The following is a 24,345-nucleotide window of genomic DNA, read 5'->3' on the forward strand; positions in this document are numbered from 1 at the left end:
TGAGCATTAATTTGACCACACAACTCATTCCTATGAAGATACATTCAAACTCAGAAAACGTGCTCAGCTCGGCCTGAAAATGCATTTAAAGCAATAAAAACTCAAATTGAGTGTCACGCCTAAACGAAAAGACTTATGCACACACTTCAACGTGTATTTAGTTCAGGATGTCCTCCTGAAGCCTAAATGAGCATTAATTTGACCACACAACTCATTCCTATGAAGATACATTCAAATTTAGAAAACGTGCTCAGCTCGGCCTGAAAATGCATTTAAAGCAATAATAACTCAAATTGAGTGTCACGCCCAAACCAAAGGACTTATGGATACACTTCAACATGTATTTTGTTCAGGATGACCTCCTGAAGCCTAAATGAGCATTAATTTGACCACACAACTCATTCCTATGAAGATACATTCAAACTGCTTGGCTCTCCAACGAAGGCGGACGCTTCTGCACTGCTCCCCCTGCCCTCCCACCTTTTTTTCCCTGCTCGCCACTTAGTCTTGTGCAGTATTTGTCTTTTTTTCCCTAGCCTCCTACCGTGTTTTCATCCGAAGAACTAACCATGGAATTAGTTGGCTGTTCTCTCGATGTAATTGACAAAATTTTTTCGACGGAATGAGCGGGCAGTGGGAAGCCTGCTTACCCTCCGGGGACACTTGCTGCCGGATACGCCCTGGATCCATGGAGAAAGTGGAGACCGGTGTTCCTGACAGTACTGTCCGTGGAGGACGTGGAAGACATCTACATTATTGGCCTTTTGATAACAGGTATGCTGCTGTTTGGTGTTGGCAGCTTGCTGTTCTATCGCAAAATTCAACCGACGGGAGCAGCTCTATTGGAAGTGAAGAAGCTGCCGGTCACTCTGGATGGCTTGGCTCGAATGTCCAACACTCAGACTCAAGCGGTGACTGAGCTCAACCGCAATATTGTTGCGGTTTGGAGCGACTCCGCGCGATCGATAATACCATGGAGACGTTGGAATTTTCGCTTTGAAAAGGAATTGAGGATTGGCTTATCGGCGCCAGTGAGAGATACAGACCAAGGACTCAAGGCTGTCTGGAATTGTTGGCGGCCGTCTCTCCAAAACAAACAACGCTATCTGGCCTTTCCCCTGGATGGAAATACGCATGGAGTCTAGGGCCCCCACCACCACCACCAACCCCACTCCTTCTCGGCCATGAACTGATAAGCCGGGACTGTCTTCATGATGAGTAGACCTCGACGAAGCAGTATGACCGTACACGCATACACATACACAACTGCACAACCACACGCGCATACACATCCTTGTTATCACCGTCTTCATCGCTCCGATTCTTTTTCCCCCGTGACTTGGTTCGATGATGCGGAGCGCAACGGTGACCGTGCAGCTGGTCATTCTCGCCGTGTCGCGGTTACCCTACCCTACCCCCCTCCACCCCTTCCCATTCATCCCCCCCCCCCCCTTATACATGTTATGTCTTGTGACTTGTTGTAACTGTCTAATGCTTATTCATGTGCTAGGGTCTTTTTTATCCTGGACTTCAATTATCCTCGGAAGAGGATAGTTCGAGCGTGTTTTTTTTTCCCTCTCCCTACCCAGCGTTTTATCTTTCAGAATTCTGATTGTCATTTCCCCATTGCGGGACAAATAAAGGATATATCTTATCTTATCTTATCTTATTTAGTTCAGGATGTCCTCCTGAAGCCTAAATGAGCATTAATTTGCACACAAAACTCATTCCTATGAAGATACATTCAAACTCAAAATACGTGGTCAGCTCGGGCTGAAAATGCATTTAAAGCAATAAAAACTCAAATTGAGTGTCACGCCTAAACCAAAGGACTTATCTACACACTTCAACATGTATTTAGTTCAGGATGTCCTCTGGAAGCTTAAATGAGCATTAATTTGACCACACAACTCAATCCTATGAAGATACATTCAAACTCAAAAAGCGTGGTCAGCTCGGGCTGAAAATGCATTTAAAGCAATAAAAACTCAAATTGAGTGTCACGCCTAAACGAAAAGACTTACGCACACACTTCAACATGTATTTAGTTCAGGATGTCCTCCTGAAGCCTAAATGAGCATTAATTTGACCACACAACTTATTCCTATGAAGATACATTCAAACTCAGAAAAATGTGCTCAGCTCGGCCTGAAAATGCATTTAGCAATAAAAACTCAAATTGAGTGTCACGCCGAAACCAAAGGACATATGCACACACTTCAACATGTATTTTGTTCAGGATGACCTCCTGAAGCCTAAATGAGCATTAATTTGACCACACAACTCATTCCTATGAAGATACATTCAAACTCAGAAACAGTGCTCAGCTCGGGCTGAAAATGCATTTAAAGCAATAAAAACTCAAATTGAGTGTCACGCCTAAACAAAAGGACTTATGCACACACTTCAACATGTATTTTGTTCAGGATGACCTCTGAAGCCTAAATGAGCAATAATTTGAACACACAACTCATTCCTATGAATATACATTCAAAGTCAGAAAGCACGCTCAGCTCGGGCTGAAAATGCATTTAAAGCAATAAAAACTCAAATTGAGTGTCACGCCTAAACCAAAGGACTTATGCACACACTTCAACATGTATTTAGTTCAGGATGACCACCTGAAGCCTAAATGAGCATTAATTTGACCACACAACTCATTCCTATGAAGATACATTCAAACTCACAAAACGTGCTCAGCTCGGACTGAAAATGTATTTAAAGCAATAAAAACTCAAATTGAGTGTCACGCCTAAACCAAAGGACTTATGCACACACTTCAACATGTATTTTGTTCAGGATGACGTCCTGAAGCCTAAATAAGCATTAATTTGACCACACAACTCATTCCTATGAAGATACATCCAAACTCACAAAACGTGCTCAGCTCGGGCTGAAAATGCATTTAAAGCAATAAAAACTCAAATTGAGTGTCACGCCTAAACCAAAGGACTTATGCACACACTTCAACATGTATTTTGTTCAGGATGACCTCCTGAAGCCCATATGAGCATTAATTTGACCACACAACTCATTCCTATGAAGATACATTCAAACACACAAAACGTGCTCAGCTCGGCCTGAAAATGCATTTAAAGCAATAAAAACTCAAATTGAGTGTCACGCCTAAACCAAAGGACTTATGCACACACTTCAACATGTATTTTGTTCAGGATGACCTCCTGAAGCCTAAATCAGCAATAATTTGACCACACAACTCATTCCTATGAAGATACATTCAAAGTCAGAAAGCGCGCTCAGCTCGGGCTGAAAATGCATTTAATTTAAAGCAATAAAAACTCAAATTGAGTGTCACGCCTAAACCAAAGGACTTATGCACACACTTCAACATGTATTTAGTTCAGGATGACCACCTGAAGCCTAAATGAGCATTAATTTGAACACACAACTCATTCCTATGAAGATACATTCAAACTCACAAAACGTGCTCAGCTTGGGCTGAAAATGCATTTAAAGCAATAAAAACTCAAATTGAGTGTCACACCTAAACCAAAGGACTTATGCACACACTTCAACATGTATTTTGTTCAGGATGACCTCCTGAAGCCCATATGAGCATTAATTTGACTACACAACTCATTCCTATGAAGATACATTCAAACTCACAAAACGTGCTCAGCTTGGGCTGAAAATGCATTTAAAGCAATAAAAACTCAAATTTAGTGTCACGCCTAAACCAAAGGACCTATGCACACACTTCAACATGTATTTAGTTCAGGATGACCACCTGAAGCCTAAATGAGCATTAATTTGACCACACAACTCATTCCTATGAAGATACATTCAAACTCACCAAACGTGCTCAACTCGGGCTGAAAATGCATTTAAAGCAATAAAAACTCAAATTGAGTGTCACGCCTAAACCAAAGGACTTATGCACACACTTCAACATGTATTTAGTTCAGGATGACCACCTGAAGCCTAAATGAGCATTAATTTGACCACACAACTCATTCCTATGAAGATACATTCAAACTCACAAAACTTGCTCAACTCGGGCTGAAAATGCATTTAAAGCAATAAAAACTCAAATTGAGTGTCACGCCTAAACCAAAGGACTTATGCACATCTTCAACATGTATTTTGTTCAGGATGACCACCTGACGCCTAAATGAGCATTAATTTGACTACACAACTCATTCCTATGAAGATACATTCAAACTCACAAAACGTGCTCAGCTCGGGCTGAAAATGCATTTAAAGCAATAAAAACTCAAATTGAGTGTCACACCTAAACCAAAGGACTTATGCACACTTCAACATGTATTTTGTTCAGGATGACCTCCTGAAGCCCATATGAGCATTAATTTGACTACACAACTCATTCCTATGAAGATACATTCAAACTCACAAAACGTGCTCAGCTCGGGCTGAAAATGCATTTAAAGCAATAAAAACTCAAATTGAGTGTCACGCCTAAACCAAAGGACTTATGCACACACCTCAACATGTATTTAGTTCAGGATGACCACCTGAAGCCTAAATGAGCATTAATTTGACCACACAACTCATTCCTATGAAGATACATTCAAACTCACAAAACGTGCTCAGCTCGGGCTGAAAATGCATTTAAAGCAATAAAATCTCAAATTGAGTGTCACGCCTAAACCAAAGGACTTATGCACACACTTCAACATGTATTTTGTTCAGGATGACCTCCTGAAGCCTAAATGAGCAATAATTTGACCACACAACTCATTCCTATGAAGATACATTCAAAGTCAGAAAGCGCACTCAGCTCGGGCTGAAAATGCATTTAAAGCAATAAAAACTCAAATTGAGTGTCACGCCTAAACCAAAGGACTTATGCACACACTTCAACATGTATTTAGTTCAGGATGTCCTCCTGAAGCCTAAATGAGCATTAATTTGACCACACAACTCATTCCTATGAAGATACATTCAAACTCACAAAACGTGCTCAGCTCGGGCTGAAAATGCATTTAAAGCAATAAAAACTCAAATTGAGTGTCACACCTAAACCAAAGGACTTATGCACACACTTCAACATGTATTTTGTTCAGGATGACCACCTGAAGCCTAAATGAGCATTAATTTGACCACACAACTCATTCCTATGAAGATACATTCAAACTCACAAAACGTGCTCAGCTCGGGCTGAAAATGCATTTAAAGCAATACAAACTCAAATTGAGTGTCACGCCTAAACCAAAGGACTAATGCACACACTTCAACATGTATTTAGTTCAGGATGACCACCTGAAGCCTAAATGAGCATTAATTTGACCACACAACTCATTCCTATGAAGATACATTCAAACTCACAAAACGTGCTCAGCTCGGGCTGAAAATGCATTTAAAGCAATAAAAACTCAAATTGAGTGTCACGCCTAAACCAAAGGACTTATGCACACACTTCAACATGTATTTTGTTCAGGATGACCACCTGAAGCCTAAATGAGCATTAATTTGACCACACAACTCATTCCTATGAAGATACATTCAAACTCACAAAACGTGCTCAGCTCGGGCTGAAAATGCATTTAAAGCAATAAAAACTCAAATTGAGTGTCACGCCTAAACCAAAGGACTTATGCACACACTTCAACATGTATTTTGTTCAGGATGACCTCCTGAAGCCTAAATCAGCAATAATTTGACCACACAACTCATTCCTATGAAGATACATTCAAAGTCAGAAAGCGCGCTCAGCTCGGGCTGAAAATGCATTTAATTTAAAGCAATAAAAACTCAAATTGAGTGTCACGCCTAAACCAAAGGACTTATGCACACACTTCAACATGTATTTTGTTCAGGATGACCTCCTGAAGCCCATATGAGCATTAATTTGACCACACAACTCATTCCTATGAAGATACATTCAAACTCACAAAACGTGCTCAGCTCGGGCTGAAAATGCATTTAAAGCAATAAAAACTCAAATTGAGTGTCACGCCTAAACCAAAGGACTTATGCACACACTTCAACATGTATTTTGTTCAGGATGACCACCTGAAGCCTAAATGAGCATTAATTTGACCACACAACTCATTCCTATAAAGATACATTCAAACTCACAAAACGTGCTCAGCTCGGGCTGAAAATGCATTTAAAGCAATAAAAACTCAAATTGAGTGTCACGCCTAAACCAAAGGACTTATGCACACACTTCAACATGTATTTTGTTCAGGATGACCTCCTGAAGCCTAAATCAGCAATAATTTGACCACACAACTCATTCCTATGAAGATACATTCAAAGTCAGAAAGCGCGCTCAGCTCGGGCTGAAAATGCATTTAATTTAAAGCAATAAAAACTCAAATTGAGTGTCACGCCTAAACCAAAGGACTTATGCACAAACTTCAACATGTATTTTGTTCAGGATGACCTCCTGAAGCCCATATGAGCATTAATTTGACTACACAACTCATTCCTATGAAGATACATTCAAACTCACAAAACGTGCTCAGCTCGGGCTGAAAATGCATTTAAAGCAATAAAAACTCAAATTGAGTGTCACGCCTAAACCAAAGGACTTATGCACACACTTCAACATGTATTTTGTTCAGGATGACCTCCTGAAGCCCATATGAGCATTAATTTGACTACACAACTCATTCCTATGAAGATACATTCAAACTCACAAAACGTGCTCAGCTCGGGCTGAAAATGCATTTAAAGCAATAAAAACTCAAATTGAGTGTCACGCCTAAACCAAAGGACTTATGCACACACTTCAACATGTATTTAGTTCAGGATGACCACCTGAAGCCTAAATGAGCATTAATTTGACCACACAACTCATTCCTATGAAGATACATTCAAACTCACCAAACGTGCTCAACTCGGGCTGAAAATGCATTTAAAGCAATAAAAACTCAAATTGAGTGTCACGCCTAAACCAAAGGACTTATGCACACACTTCAACATGTATTTTGTTCAGGATGACCTCCTGAAGCCCATATGAGCATTAATTTGACCACACAACTCATTCCTATGAAGATACATTCAAACACACAAAACGTGCTCAGCTCGGCCTAAAATGCATTTAAAGCAATAAAAACTCAAATTGAGTGTCACGCCTAAACCAAAGGACTTACGCACACACTTCAACATGTATTTTGTTCAGGATAACCACCTGACGCCTAAATGAGCATTAATTTGACCACACAACTCATTCCTATGAAGATACATTCAAACTCACAAAACGTGCTCAGCTCGGGCAGAAAATGCATTTAAAGCAATAAAAACTCAAATTGAGTGTCACGCCTAAACCAAAGGACTTATGCACACACTTCAACATGTATTTTGTTCAGGATGACCTCCTGAAGCCTAAATCAGCAATAATTTGACCACACAACTCATTCCTATGAAGATACATTCAAAGTCAGAAAGCGCGCTCAGCTCGGGCTGAAAATGCATTTAATTTAAAGCAATAAAAACTCAAATTGAGTGTCACGCCTAAACCAAAGGATTTATGCACACACTTCAACATGTATTTAGTTCAGGATGACCACCTGAAGCCTAAATGAGCATTAATTTGACCACACAACTCATTCCTATGAAGATACATTCAAACTCACAAAACGTGCTCAACTCGGGCTGAAAATGCATTTAAAGCAATAAAAACTCAAATTGAGTGTCACGCCTAAACCAAAGGACTTATGCACACACTTCAACATGTATTTTGTTCAGGATGACCTCCTGAAGCCCATATGAGCATTAATTTGACTACACAACTCATTCCTATGAAGATACATTCAAACTCACAAAACGTGCTCAGCTCGGGCTGAAAATGCATTTAATTTAAAGCAATAAAAACTCAAATTGAGTGTCACGCCTAAACCAAAGGACTTATGCACACACTTCAACATGTATTTTGTTCAGGATGACCTCCTGAAGCCCATATGAGCATTAATTTGACCACACAACTCATTCCTATGAAGATACATTCAAACTCACAAAACGTGCTCAGCTCGGGCTGAAAATGCATTTAAAGCAATAAAAACTCAAATTGAGTGTCACGCCTAAACCAAAGGACTTATGCACACACTTCAACATGTATTTTGTTCAGGATGACCACCTGAAGCCTAAATGAGCATTAATTTGACCACACAACTCATTCCTATAAAGATACATTCAAACTCACAAAACGTGCTCAGCTCGGGCTGAAAATGCATTTAAAGCAATAAAAACTCAAATTGAGTGTCACGCCTAAACCAAAGGACTTATGCACACACTTCAACATGTATTTTGTTCAGGATGACCTCCTGAAGCCTAAATCAGCAATAATTTGACCACACAACTCATTCCTATGAAGATACATTCAAAGTCAGAAAGCGCGCTCAGCTCGGGCTGAAAATGCATTTAATTTAAAGCAATAAAAACTCAAATTGAGTGTCACGCCTAAACCAAAGGACTTATGCACAAACTTCAACATGTATTTTGTTCAGGATGACCTCCTGAAGCCCATATGAGCATTAATTTGACTACACAACTCATTCCTATGAAGATACATTCAAACTCACAAAACGTGCTCAGCTCGGGCTGAAAATGCATTTAAAGCAATAAAAACTCAAATTGAGTGTCACGCCTAAACCAAAGGACTTATGCACACACTTCAACATGTATTTTGTTCAGGATGACCTCCTGAAGCCCATATGAGCATTAATTTGACTACACAACTCATTCCTATGAAGATACATTCAAACTCACAAAACGTGCTCAGCTCGGGCTGAAAATGCATTTAAAGCAATAAAAACTCAAATTGAGTGTCACGCCTAAACCAAAGGACTTATGCACACACTTCAACATGTATTTAGTTCAGGATGACCACCTGAAGCCTAAATGAGCATTAATTTGACCACACAACTCATTCCTATGAAGATACATTCAAACTCACCAAACGTGCTCAACTCGGGCTGAAAATGCATTTAAAGCAATAAAAACTCAAATTGAGTGTCACGCCTAAACCAAAGGACTTATGCACACACTTCAACATGTATTTTGTTCAGGATGACCTCCTGAAGCCCATATGAGCATTAATTTGACCACACAACTCATTCCTATGAAGATACATTCAAACACACAAAACGTGCTCAGCTCGGCCTAAAATGCATTTAAAGCAATAAAAACTCAAATTGAGTGTCACGCCTAAACCAAAGGACTTACGCACACACTTCAACATGTATTTTGTTCAGGATAACCACCTGACGCCTAAATGAGCATTAATTTGACCACACAACTCATTCCTATGAAGATACATTCAAACTCACAAAACGTGCTCAGCTCGGGCAGAAAATGCATTTAAAGCAATAAAAACTCAAATTGAGTGTCACGCCTAAACCAAAGGACTTATGCACACACTTCAACATGTATTTTGTTCAGGATGACCTCCTGAAGCCTAAATCAGCAATAATTTGACCACACAACTCATTCCTATGAAGATACATTCAAAGTCAGAAAGCGCGCTCAGCTCGGGCTGAAAATGCATTTAATTTAAAGCAATAAAAACTCAAATTGAGTGTCACGCCTAAACCAAAGGACTTATGCACACACTTCAACAGGTATTTAGTTCAGGATGACCACCTGAAGCCTAAATGAGCATTAATTTGACCACACAACTCATTCCTATGAAGATACATTCAAACTCACAAAACGTGCTCAGCTCGGGCTGAAAATGCATTTAAAGCAATAAAAACTCAAATTGAGTGTCACGCCCAAACCAAAGGACTTATGCACACACCTCAACATGTATTTAGTTCAGGATGACCTCCTGAAGCCCATATGAGCATTAATTTGACTACACAACTCATTCCTATGAAGATACATTCAAACTCACAAAACGTGCTCAGCTCGGGCTGAAAATGCATTTAAAGCAATAAAAACTCAAATTGAGTGTCACGCCTAAACCAAAGGACTTATGCACACACTTCAACAGGTATTTAGTTCAGGATGACCACCTGAAGCCTAAATGAGCATTAATTTGACCACACAACTCATTCCTATGAAGATACATTCAAACTCACAAAACGTGCTCAGCTCGGGCTGAAAATGCATTTAAAGCAATAAAAACTCAAATTGAGTGTCACGCCCAAACCAAAGGACTTATGCACACACCTCAACATGTATTTAGTTCAGGATGACCACCTGAAGCCTAAATGAGCATTAATTTGACCACACAACTCATTCCTATGAAGATACATTCAAACTCACAAAACGTGCTCAGCTCGGGCTGAAAATGCATTTAAAGCAATAAAAATTCATATTGAGTGTCACGCCTAAACCAAAGGACTTATGCACACACTTCAACATGTATTTTGTTCAGGATGACCTCCTGAAGCCTAAATGAGCAATAATTTGACCACACAACTCATTACTATGAAGATACATTCAAAGTCAGAAAGCGCACTCAGCTCGGGCTGAAAATGCATTTAAAGCAATAAAAACTCAAATTGAGTGTCACGCCTAAACCAAAGGACTTATGCACACACTTCAACATGTATTTTGTTCAGGATGACCTCCTGAAGCCTAAATGAGCAATAATTTGACCACACAACTCATTCCTATGAAGATACATTCAAAGTCAGAAAGCGCACTCAGCTCGGGCTGAAAATGCATTTAAAGCAATAAAAACTCAAATTGAGTGTCATGCCTAAACCAAAGGACTTATGCACACACTTCAACATGTATTTTGTTCAGGATGACCACCTGAAGCCTAAATGAGCATTAATTTGACCACACAACTCATTCCTATGAAGATACATTCAAACTCACAAAACGTGCTCAGCTCGGGCTGAAAATGCATTTAAAGCAATAAAAACTCAAATTGAGTGTCACGCCTAAACCAAAGGACTAATGCACACACGTCAACATGTATTTTGTTCAGGATGACCTCCTGAAGCCTAAATGAGCAATAATTTGACCACACAACTCATTCCTATGAAGATACATTCAAAGTCAGAAAGCGCGCTCAGCTCGGGCTGAAAATGCATTTAAAGCAATAAAAACTCAAATTGAGTGTCACGCCTAAACCAAAGGACTTATGCACACACTTCAACATGTATTTTGTTCAGGATGACCTCCTGAAGCCTAAATCAGCAATAATTTGACCACACAACTCATTCCTATGAAGATACATTCAAAGTCAGAAAGCGCGCTCAGCTCGGGCTGAAAATGCATTTAATTTAAAGCAATAAAAACTCAAATTGAGTGTCACGCCTAAACCAAAGGACTTATGCACAAACTTCAACATGTATTTTGTTCAGGATGACCTCCTGAAGCCCATATGAGCATTAATTTGACTACACAACTCATTCCTATGAAGATACATTCAAACTCACAAAACGTGCTCAGCTCGGGCTGAAAATGCATTTAAAGCAATAAAAACTCAAATTGAGTGTCACGCCTAAACCAAAGGACTTATGCACACACTTCAACATGTATTTTGTTCAGGATGACCTCCTGAAGCCCATATGAGCATTAATTTGACTACACAACTCATTCCTATGAAGATACATTCAAACTCACAAAACGTGCTCAGCTCGGGCTGAAAATGCATTTAAAGCAATAAAAACTCAAATTGAGTGTCACGCCTAAACCAAAGGACTTATGCACACACTTCAACATGTATTTAGTTCAGGATGACCACCTGAAGCCTAAATGAGCATTAATTTGACCACACAACTCATTCCTATGAAGATACATTCAAACTCACCAAACGTGCTCAACTCGGGCTGAAAATGCATTTAAAGCAATAAAAACTCAAATTGAGTGTCACGCCTAAACCAAAGGACTTATGCACACACTTCAACATGTATTTTGTTCAGGATGACCTCCTGAAGCCCATATGAGCATTAATTTGACCACACAACTCATTCCTATGAAGATACATTCAAACTCACAAAACGTGCTCAGCTCGGGCAGAAAATGCATTTAAAGCAATAAAAACTCAAATTGAGTGTCACGCCTAAACCAAAGGACTTATGCACACACTTCAACATGTATTTTGTTCAGGATGACCTCCTGAAGCCTAAATCAGCAATAATTTGACCACACAACTCATTCCTATGAAGATACATTCAAAGTCAGAAAGCGCGCTCAGCTCGGGCTGAAAATGCATTTAATTTAAAGCAATAAAAACTCAAATTGAGTGTCACGCCTAAACCAAAGGACTTATGCACACACTTCAACAGGTATTTAGTTCAGGATGACCACCTGAAGCCTAAATGAGCATTAATTTGACCACACAACTCATTCCTATGAAGATACATTCAAACTCACAAAACGTGCTCAGCTCGGGCTGAAAATGCATTTAAAGCAATAAAAACTCAAATTGAGTGTCACGCCCAAACCAAAGGACTTATGCACACACCTCAACATGTATTTAGTTCAGGATGACCTCCTGAAGCCCATATGAGCATTAATTTGACTACACAACTCATTCCTATGAAGATACATTCAAACTCACAAAACGTGCTCAGCTCGGGCTGAAAATGCATTTAAAGCAATAAAAACTCAAATTGAGTGTCACGCCTAAACCAAAGGACTTATGCACACACTTCAACAGGTATTTAGTTCAGGATGACCACCTGAAGCCTAAATGAGCATTAATTTGACCACACAACTCATTCCTATGAAGATACATTCAAACTCACAAAACGTGCTCAGCTCGGGCTGAAAATGCATTTAAAGCAATAAAAACTCAAATTGAGTGTCACGCCCAAACCAAAGGACTTATGCACACACCTCAACATGTATTTAGTTCAGGATGACCACCTGAAGCCTAAATGAGCATTAATTTGACCACACAACTCATTCCTATGAAGATACATTCAAACTCACAAAACGTGCTCAGCTCGGGCTGAAAATGCATTTAAAGCAATAAAAATTCAAATTGAGTGTCACGCCTAAACCAAAGGACTTATGCACACACTTCAACATGTATTTTGTTCAGGATGACCTCCTGAAGCCTAAATGAGCAATAATTTGACCACACAACTCATTACTATGAAGATACATTCAAAGTCAGAAAGCGCACTCAGCTCGGGCTGAAAATGCATTTAAAGCAATAAAAACTCAAATTGAGTGTCACGCCTAAACCAAAGGACTTATGCACACACTTCAACATGTATTTTGTTCAGGATGACCTCCTGAAGCCTAAATGAGCAATAATTTGACCACACAACTCATTCCTATGAAGATACATTCAAAGTCAGAAAGCGCACTCAGCTCGGGCTGAAAATGCATTTAAAGCAATAAAAACTCAAATTGAGTGTCATGCCTAAACCAAAGGACTTATGCACACACTTCAACATGTATTTTGTTCAGGATGACCACCTGAAGCCTAAATGAGCATTAATTTGACCACACAACTCATTCCTATGAAGATACATTCAAACTCACAAAACGTGCTCAGCTCGGGCTGAAAATGCATTTAAAGCAATAAAAACTCAAATTGAGTGTCACGCCTAAACCAAAGGACTTATGCACACACGTCAACATGTATTTTGTTCAGGATGACCTCCTGAAGCCTAAATGAGCAATAATTTGACCACACAACTCATTCCTATGAAGATACATTCAAAGTCAGAAAGCGCGCTCAGCTCGGGCTGAAAATGCATTTAAAGCAATAAAAACTCAAATTGAGTGTCACGCCTAAACCAAAGGACTTATGCACACACTTCAACATGTATTTTGTTCAGGATGACCTCCTGAAGCCTAAATGAGCAATAATTTGACCACACAACTCATTCCTATGAAGATACATTCAAAGTCAGAAAGCGCACTCAGCTCGGGCTGAAAATGCATTTAAAGCAATAAAAACTCAAATTGAGTGTCACGCCTAAACCAAAGGACTTATGCACACACTTCAACATGTATTTTGTTCAGGATGACCACCTGAAGCCTAAATGAGCATTAATTTGACCACACAACTCATTCCTATGAAGATACATTCAAACTCACAAAACGTGCTCAGCTCGGGCTGAAAATGCATTTAAAGCAATAAAAACTCAAATTGAGTGTCACGCCTAAACCAAAGGACTTATGCACACACTTCAATATGTATTTTGTTCAGGATGACCTCCTGAAGCCTAAATGAGCAATAAATTGACCACACAACTCATTCCTATGAAGATACATTCAAAGTCAGAAAGCGCGCTCAGCTCGGGCTGAAAATGCATTTAAAGCAATAAAAACTCAAATTGAGTGTCACGCCTAAACCAAAGGACTTATGCACACACTTCAACATGTATTTAGTTCAGGATGACCACCTGAAACCTAAATGAGCATTAATTTGACCACACAACTCATTCCTATGAAGATACATTCAAACTCACCAAACGTGCTCAACTCGGGCTGAAAATGCATTTAAAGCAATAAAAACTCAAATTGAGTGTCACGCCTAAACCAAAGGACTTATGCACACACTTCAACATGTATTTTGTTCAGGATGACCTCCTGAAGCCCATATGAGCATTAATTTGACCACACAACTCATTCCTATGAAGATACATTCAAACTCACAAAACGTGCTCAGCTCGGGCTGAAAATGCATTTAAAGCAATAAAAACTCAAATTGAGTGTCACGCCTAAACCAAAGGACTTATGCACACACTTCAACATGTATTTTGTTCAGGATGACCACCTGAAGCCTAAATGAGCATTAATTGGACCACACAACTCATTCCTATGAAGATACATTCAAACTCACAAAACGTGCTCAGCTCGGGCTGAAAATGCATTTAAAGCAATAAAAACTCAAATTGAGTGTCACGCTTAAACCAAAGGACTTATGCACACACTTCAACATGTATTTTGTTCAGGATGACCTCCTGAAGCCTAAATCAGCAATAATTTGACCACACAACCCATTCCTATGAAGATACATTCAAAGTCAGAAAGCGCGCTCAGCTCGGGCTGAAAATGCATTTAATTTAAAGCAATAAAAACTCAAATTGAGTGTCACGCCTAAACCAAAGGACTTATGCACACACTTCAACATGTATTTAGTTCAGGATGACCACCTGAAGCCTAAATGAGCATTAATTTGACCACACAACTCATTCCTATGAAGATACATTCAAACTCACAAAACGTGCTCAGCTCGGAATGAAAATGCATTTAAAGCAATAAAAACTCAAATTGAGTGTCACACCTAAACCAAAGGACTTATGCACACACTTCAACATGTATTTTGTTCAGGATGACCTCCTGAAGCCTAAATAAGCATTAATTTGACCACACAACTCATTCCTATGAAGATACATTCAAACTCACAAAACGCGCTCAGCTCGGGCTGAAAATGCATTTAAAGCAATAAAAACTCAAATTTAGTGTCACACCTAAACCAAAGGACTTATGCACACACTTCAACATGTATTTAGTTCAGGATGACATCCTGAAGCCCATATGAGCATTAATTTGACTACACAACTCATTCCTATGAAGATACATTCAAACTCACAAAACGTGCTCAACTCGGGCTGAAAATGCATTTAAAGCAATAAAAACTCAAATTGAGTGTCACTCCTAAACCAAAGGACTTATGCACACACTTCAACATGTTTTTTGATCAGGATGACCTCCTGAAGCCTAAATGAGCAATAATTTGACCACACAACTCATTCCTATGAAGATACATTCAAAGTCAGAAAGCGCACTCAGCTCGGGCTGAAAATGCATTTAAAGCAATAAAAACTCAAATTGAGTGTCACGCCTAAACCAAAGGACTTATGCACACACTTCAACATGTATTTTGTTCAGGATGACCACCTGAACCCTAAATGAGCATTAATTTGACCACACAACTCATTCCTATGAAGATACATTCAAACTCACAAAACGTGCTCAGCTCGGGCTGAAAATGCATTTAAAGCAATAAAAACTCAAATTGAGTGTCACACCTAAACCAAAGGACTTATGCACACACTTCAACATGTATTTTGTTCAGGATGGCCTCCTACAGCCTAAATGAGCATTAATTTGACTACACAACTCATTCCTATGAAGATACATTCAACGTCAGAAAGCGCGCTCAGCTTGGGCTGAAAATGCATTTAAAGCAATAAAAACTCAAATTGAGTGTCACGCCTAAACCAAAGGACTTATGCACACACTTCAACATGTATTTAGTTCAGGATGACCACCTGAAGCCTAAATGAGCATTAATTTGACCACACAACTCATTCCTATGAAGATACATTCAAACTCACAAAACGTGCCCAGCTCGATCTGAAAATGCATTTAAAGCAATAAAAACTCAAATTGAGTGTCACGCCTAAACCAAAGGACTTATGCACACACTTCAACATGTATTTAGTTCAGGATGACCACATGAAGCCTAAATGAGCATGAATTTGACCACACAACTCATTCCTATGAAGATACATTCAAACTCACAAAACGTGCTCAGCTCGGGCTGAAAATGCATTTAAAGCAATAAAAACTCAAATTGAGTGTCACGCCTAAACCAAAGGACTTATGCACACACTTCAACATGTATTTTGTTCAGGATGACCTCCTGAAGCCTAAATCAGCAATAATTTGACCACACAACTCATTCCTATGAAGATACATTCAAAGTCAGAAAGCGCGCTCAGGTCGGGCTGAAAATGCATTTAATTTAAAGCAATAAAAACTCAAATTGAGTGTCACGCCTAAACCAAAGGACTTATGCACACACTTCAACATGTATTTTGTTCAGGATGACCTCCTGAAGCCCATATGAGCATTAATTTGACCACACAACTCATTCCTATGAAGATACATTCAAACTCACAAAACGTGCTCAGCTCGGGCTGAAAATGCATTTAAAGCAATAAAAACTCAAATTGAGTGTCACGCCTAAACCAAAGGACTTATGCACACACTGGGCCTGACCACCTGAAGCCTAAATGAGCATTAATTTGACCACACAACTCATTCCTATGAAGATACATTCAAACTCACAAAACGTGCTCAGCTCGGGCTGAAAATGCATTTAAAGCAATAAAAACTCAAATTGAGTGTCACGCCTAAACCAAAGGACTTATGCACACACTTCAACATGTATTTTGTTCAGGATGACCACCTGAAGCCTAAATGAGCATTAATTTGACCACACAACTCATTCCTATGAAGATACATTCAAACTCACAAAACGTGCTCAGCTCGGGCTGAAAATGCATTTAAAGCAATAAAAACTCAAATTGAGTGTCACGCCTAAACCAAAGGACTTATGCACACACTTCAACATGTATTTTGTTCAGGATGACCTCCTGAAGCCTAAATCAGCAATAATTTGACCACACAACTCATTCCTATGAAGATACATTCAAAGTCAGAAAGCGCGCTCAGCTCGGGCTGAAAATGCATTTAAAGCAATAAAAACTCAAATTGAGTGTCACGCCTAAACCAAAGGACTTATGCACACACTTCAACATGTATTTAGTTCAGGATGACCACCTGAAGCCTAAATGAGCATTAATTGGACCACACAACTCATTCCTATGAAGATACATTCAAACTCACAAAACGTGCTCAGCTCGGGCTGAAAATGCATTTAAAGCAATAAAAACTCAAATTGAGTGTCACGCCTAAACCAAAGGACTTATGCACACACTTCAACATGTATTTTGTTCAGGATGACCTCCTGAAGCCCATATGAGCATTAATTTGACCACACAACTCATTCCTATGAAGATACATTCAAACTCACAAAACGTGCTCAGCTCGGGCTGAAAATGCATTTAAAGCAATAAAAACTCAAATTGAGTGTCACGCCTAAACCAAAGGACTTATGCACACACTTCATCGTGTATTTTGTTCAGGATGACCTCCTGAAGCCTAAATCAGCAATAATTTGACCACACAACTCATTCCTATGAAGATACATTCAAAGTCAGAAAGCGCGCTCAGCTCGGGCTGAAAATGCATTTAAAGCAATAAAAACTCAAATTGAGTGTCACGCCTAAACCAAAGGACTTATGCACACACTTCAACATGTATTTTGTTCAGGATGACCTCCTGAAGCCTAAATCAGCAATAATTTGACCACACAACTCATTCCTATGAAGATACATTCAAAGTCAGAAAGCGCGCTCAGCTCGGGCTGAAAATGCATTTAAAGCAATAAAAACTCAAATTGAGTGTCACGCCTAAACCAAAGGACTTATGCACACACTTCAACATGTATTTAGTTCAGGATGACCACCTGAAGCCTAAATGAGCATTAATTGGACCACACAACTCATTCCTATGAAGATACATTCAAACTCACAAAACGTGCTCAGCTCGGGCTGAAAATGCATTTAAAGCAATAAAAACTCAAATTGAGTGTCACGCCTAAACCAAAGGACTTATGCACACACTTCAACATGTATTTTGTTCAGGATGACCTCCTGAAGCCTAAATCAGCAATAATTTGACCACACAACTCATTCCTATGAAGATACATTCAAAGTCAGAAAGTGTGCTCAGCTCGGGCTGAAAATGCATTTAATTTAAAGCAATAAAAACTCAAATTGAGTGTCACGCCTAAACCAAAGGACTTATGCACACACTTCAACATGTATTTAGTTCAGGATGACCACCTGAAGCCTAAATGAGCATTAATTTGACCACACATCTCATTCCTATGAAGATACATTCAAACTCACAAAACGTGCTCAGCTCGGGCTGAAAATGCATTTAAAGCAATAAAAACTCAAATTGAGTGTCACGCCTAAACCAAAGGACTTATGCACACACTTCAACATGTATTTTGTTCAGGATGACCTCCTGAAGCCTAAATAAGCATTAATTTGACCACACAACTCATTCCTATGAAGATACATTCAAACTCACAAAACGCGCTCAGCTCGGGCTGAAAATGCATTTAAAGCAATAAAAACTCAAATTTAGTGTCACACCTAAACCAAAGGACTTATGCACACACTTCAACATGTATTTAGTTCAGGATGACATCCTGAAGCCCATATGAGCATTAATTTGACTACACAACTCATTCCTATGAAGATACATTCAAACTCACAAAACGTGCTCAGCTCGGGCTGAAAATGCATTTAAGGCAATAAAAACTCAAATTGAGTCTCACGCTTAAACCAAAGGACTTATGCACACACTTCAACATGTATTTTGTTCAGGATGACCTCCTGAAGCCTAAATAAGCATTAATTTGACCACACAACTCATTCCTATGAAGATACATTCAAACTCACAAAACGCGCTCAGCTCGGGCTGAAAATGCATTTAAAGCAATAAAAACTCAAATTTAGTGTCACACCTAAACCAAAGGACTTATGCACACACTTCAACATGTATTTTGTTCAGGATGACCTCCTGAAGCCTAAATGAGCAATAATTTGACCACACAACTCATTCCTATGAAGATACATTCAAAGTCAGAAAGCGCACTCAGCTCGGGCAGAGAATGCATTTAAAACAATAAAAACTCAAATTGAGTGTCACGCCTAAACCAAAGGACTTATGCACACACTTCAACATGTATTTTGTTCAGGATGACCTCCTGAAGCCTAAATGAGCAATAATTTGACCACACAACTCATTCCTATGAAGATACATTCAAAGTCAGAAAGCGCACTCAGCTCGGGCTGAAAATGCATTTAAAGCAATAAAAACTCAAATTGAGTGTCACGCCTAAACCAAAGGACTTATGCACACACTTCAACATGTATTTTGTTCAGGATGACCACCTGAACCCTAAATGAGCATTAATTTGACCACACAACTCATTCCTATGAAGATACATTCAAACTCACAAAACGTGCTCAGCTCTGGCTGAAAATGCATTTAAAGCAATAAAAACTCAAATTGAGTGTCACACCTAAACCAAAGGACTTATGCACACATGTATTTTGTTCAGGATGACCTCCTGAAGCCTAAATGAGCAATAATTTGACCACACAACTCATTCCTATGAAGATACATTCAAAGTCAGAAAGCGCACTCAGCTCGGGCAGAGAATGCATTTAAAGCAATAAAAACTCAAATTGAGTGTCACGCCTAAACCAAAGGACTTATGCACACACTTCAATATGTATTTTGTTCAGGATGACCTCCTGAAGCCTAAATGAGCAATAAATTGACCACACAACTCATTCCTATGAAGATACATTCAAAGTCAGAAAGCGCGCTCAGCTCGGGCTGAAAATGCATTTAAAGCAATAAAAACTCAAATTGAGTGTCACGCCTAAACCAAAGGACTTATGCACACACTTCAACATGTATTTAGTTCAGGATGACCACCTGAAGCCTAAATGAGCATTAATTTGACCACACAACTCATTCCTATGAAGATACATTCAAACTCACAAAACGTGCTCAGCTCGGGCTGAAAATGCATTTAAAGCAATAAAAACTCAAATTGAGTGTCACGCCTCAACCAAAGGACTTATGCACACACTTCAACATGTATTTTGTTCAGGATGACCACCTGAAGCCTAAATGAGCATTAATTTGACCACACAACTCATTCCTATGAAGATACATTCAAACTCACAAAACGTGCTCAGCTCGGGCTGAAAATGCATTTAAAGCAATAAAAACTCAAATTGAGTGTCACGCCTAAACCAAAGGACTTATGCACACACTTCAACATGTATTTAGTTCAGGATGACCACCTGAAGCCTAAATGAGCATTAATTTGACCACACAACTCATTCCTATGAAGATACATTCAAACTCACCAAACGTGCTCAACTCGAGCTGAAAATGCATTTAAAGCAATAAAAACTCAAATTGAGTGTCACGCCTAAACCAAAGGACTTATGCACACACTTCAACATGTATTTTGTTCAGGATGACCTCCTGAAGCCCATATGAGCATTAATTTGACCACACAACTCATTCCTATGAAGATACATTCAAACTCACAAAACGTGCTCAGCTCGGGCTGAAAATGCATTTAAAGCAATAAAAACTCAAATTGAGTGTCACGCCTAAACCAAAGGACTTATGCACACACTTCAACATGTATTTTGTTCAGGATGACCACCTGAAGCCTAAATGAGCATTAATTGGACCACACAACTCATTCCTATGAAGATACATTCAAACTCACAAAACGTGCTCAGCTCGGGCTGAAAATGCATTTAAAGCAATAAAAACTCAAATTGAGTGTCACGCTTAAACCAAAGGACTTATGCACACACTTCAACATGTATTTTGTTCAGGATGACCTCCTGAAGCCTAAATCAGCAATAATTTGACCACACAACCCATTCCTATGAAGATACATTCAAAGTCAGAAAGCGCGCTCAGCTCGGGCTGAAAATGCATTTAATTTAAAGCAATAAAAACTCAAATTGAGTGTCACGCCTAAACCAAAGGACTTATGCACACACTTCAACATGTATTTAGTTCAGGATGACCACTTGAAGCCTAAATGAGCATTAATTTGACCACACAACTCATTCCTATGAAGATACATTCAAACTCACAAAACGTGCTCAGCTCGGAATGAAAATGCATTTAAAGCAATAAAAACTCAAATTGAGTGTCACACCTAAACCAAAGGACTTATGCACACACTTCAACATGTATTTTGTTCAGGATGACCTCCTGAAGCCTAAATAAGCATTAATTTGACCACACAACTCATTCCTATGAAGATACATTCAAACTCACAAAACGCGCTCAGCTCGGGCTGAAAATGCATTTAAAGCAATAAAAACTCAAATTTAGTGTCACACCTAAACCAAAGGACTTATGCACACACTTCAACATGTATTTAGTTCAGGATGACATCCTGAAGCCCATATGAGCATTAATTTGACTACACAACTCATTCCTATGAAGATACATTCAAACTCACAAAACGTGCTCAACTCGGGCTGAAAATGCATTTAAAGCAATAAAAACTCAAATTGAGTGTCACTCCTAAACCAAAGGACTTATGCACACACTTCAACATGTATTTTGTTCAGGATGACCTCCTGAAGCCTAAATGAGCAATAATTTGACCACACAACTCATTCCTATGAAGATACATTCAAAGTCAGAAAGCGCACTCAGCTCGGGCTGAAAATGCATTTAAAGCAATAAAAACTCAAATTGAGTGTCACGCCTAAACCAAAGGACTTATGCACACACTTCAACATGTATTTTGTTCAGGATGACCACCTGAACCCTAAATGAGCATTAATTTGACTACACAACTCATTCCTATGAAGATACATTCAAAGTCAGAAAGCGCGCTCAGCTTGGGCTGAAAATGCATTTAAAGCAATAAAAACTCAAATTGAGTGTCACGTCTAAACCAAAGGATTTATGCACACACTTCAACATGTATTTTGTTCAGGATGACCTCCTGAAGCCTAAATGAGCAATAATTTGACCACACAACTCATTCCTATGAAGATACATTCAAAGTCAGAAAGCGCGCTCAGCTCGGGCTGAAAATGCATTTAAAGCAATAAAAACTCAAATTGAGTGTCACGCCTAAACCAAAGGACTTATGCACACACTTCAACATGTATTTAGTTCAGGATGACCACCTGAAGCCTAAATGAGCATTAATTTGACCACACAACTCATTCCTATGAAGATACATTCAAACTCACAAAACGTGCTCAGCTCGGGCTGAAAATGCATTTAAAGCAATAAAAACTCAAATTGAGTGTCACGCCTAAACCAAAGGACTTATGCACACACTTCAACATGTATTTTGTTCAGGATGACCTCCTGAAGCCTAAATCAGCAATAATTTGACCACACAACTCATTCCTATGAAGATACATTCAAAGTCAGAAAGCGCGCTCAGGTCGGGCTGAAAATGCATTTAATTTAAAGCAATAAAAACTCAAATTGAGTGTCACGCCTAAACCAAAGGACTTATGCACACACTTCAACATGTATTTTGTTCAGGATGACCTCCTGAAGCCCATATGAGCATTAGACCACACAACTCATTCCTATGAAGATAGATTCAAACTCACAAAACGTGCTCAGCTCGGGCTGAAAATGCATTTAAAGCAATAAAAACTCAAATTGAGTGTCACGCCTAAACCAAAGGACTTATGCACACACTTCAACATGTATTTTGTTCAGGATGACCACCTGAAGCCTAAATGAGCATTAATTTGACCACACAACTCATTCCTATGAAGATACATTCAAACTCACAAAACGTGCTCAGCTCGGGCTGAAAATGCATTTAAAGCAATAAAAACTCAAATTGAGTGTCACGCCTAAACCAAAGGACTTATGCACACACTTCAACATGTATTTTGTTCAGGATGACCTCCTGAAGCCTAAATCAGCAATAATTTGACCACACAACTCATTCCTATGAAGATACATTCAAAGTCAGAAAGCGCGCTCAGCTCGGGCTGAAAATGCATTTAAAGCAATAAAAACTCAAATTGAGTGTCACGCCTAAACCAAAGGACTTATGCACACACTTCAACATGTATTTAGTTCAGGATGACCACCTGAAGCCTAAATGAGCATTAATTGGACCACACAACTCATTCCTATGAAGATACATTCAAACTCACAAAACGTGCTCAGCTCGGGCTGAAAATGCATTTAAAGCAATAAAAACTCAAATTGAGTGTCACGCCTAAACCAAAGGACTTATGCACACACTTCAACATGTATTTTGTTCAGGATGACCTCCTGAAGCCCATATGAGCATTAATTTGACCACACAACTCATTCCTATGAAGATACATTCAAACTCACAAAACGTGCTCAGCTCGGGCTGAAAATGCATTTAAAGCAATAAAAACTCAAATTGAGTGTCACGCCTAAACCAAAGGACTTATGCACACACTTCAACATGTATTTAGTTCAGGATGACATCCTGAAGCCCATATGAGCATTAATTTGACTACACAACTCATTCCTATGAAGATACATTCAAACTCACAAAACGTGCTCAACTCGGGCTGAAAATGCATTTAAAGCAATAAAAACTCAAACTGAGTGTCACGCCTAAACCAAAGGACTTATGCACACACTTCAACATGTATTTTGTTCAGGATGACCACCTGACGCCTAAATGAGCATTAATTTGACCACACAACTCATTCCTATGAAGATACATTCAAAGTCAGAAAGCGCGCTCAGCTCGGGCTGAAAATGCATTTAATTTAAAGCAATAAAAACTCAAATTGAGTGTCACGCCTAAACCAAAGGACTTATGCACACACTTCAACATGTATTTAGTTCAGGATGACCACCTGAAGCCTAAATGAGCATTAATTTGACTACACAACTCATTCCTATGAAGATACATTCAAACTCACAAAACGTGCTCAGCTCGGGCTGAAAATGCATTTAAAGCAATAAAAACTCAAATTGAGTGTCACACCTAAACCAAAGGACTTATGCACACACTTCAACATGTATTTTGTTCAG

The sequence above is a fragment of the Hippocampus guttulatus genome, chromosome 19 (assembly GCF_054856545.1).
Source record: "Hippocampus guttulatus isolate MCC_2025c chromosome 19, RoL_Hgut_1.0, whole genome shotgun sequence".
NCBI classification, from domain to species: domain Eukaryota; kingdom Metazoa; phylum Chordata; class Actinopteri; order Syngnathiformes; family Syngnathidae; genus Hippocampus; species Hippocampus guttulatus.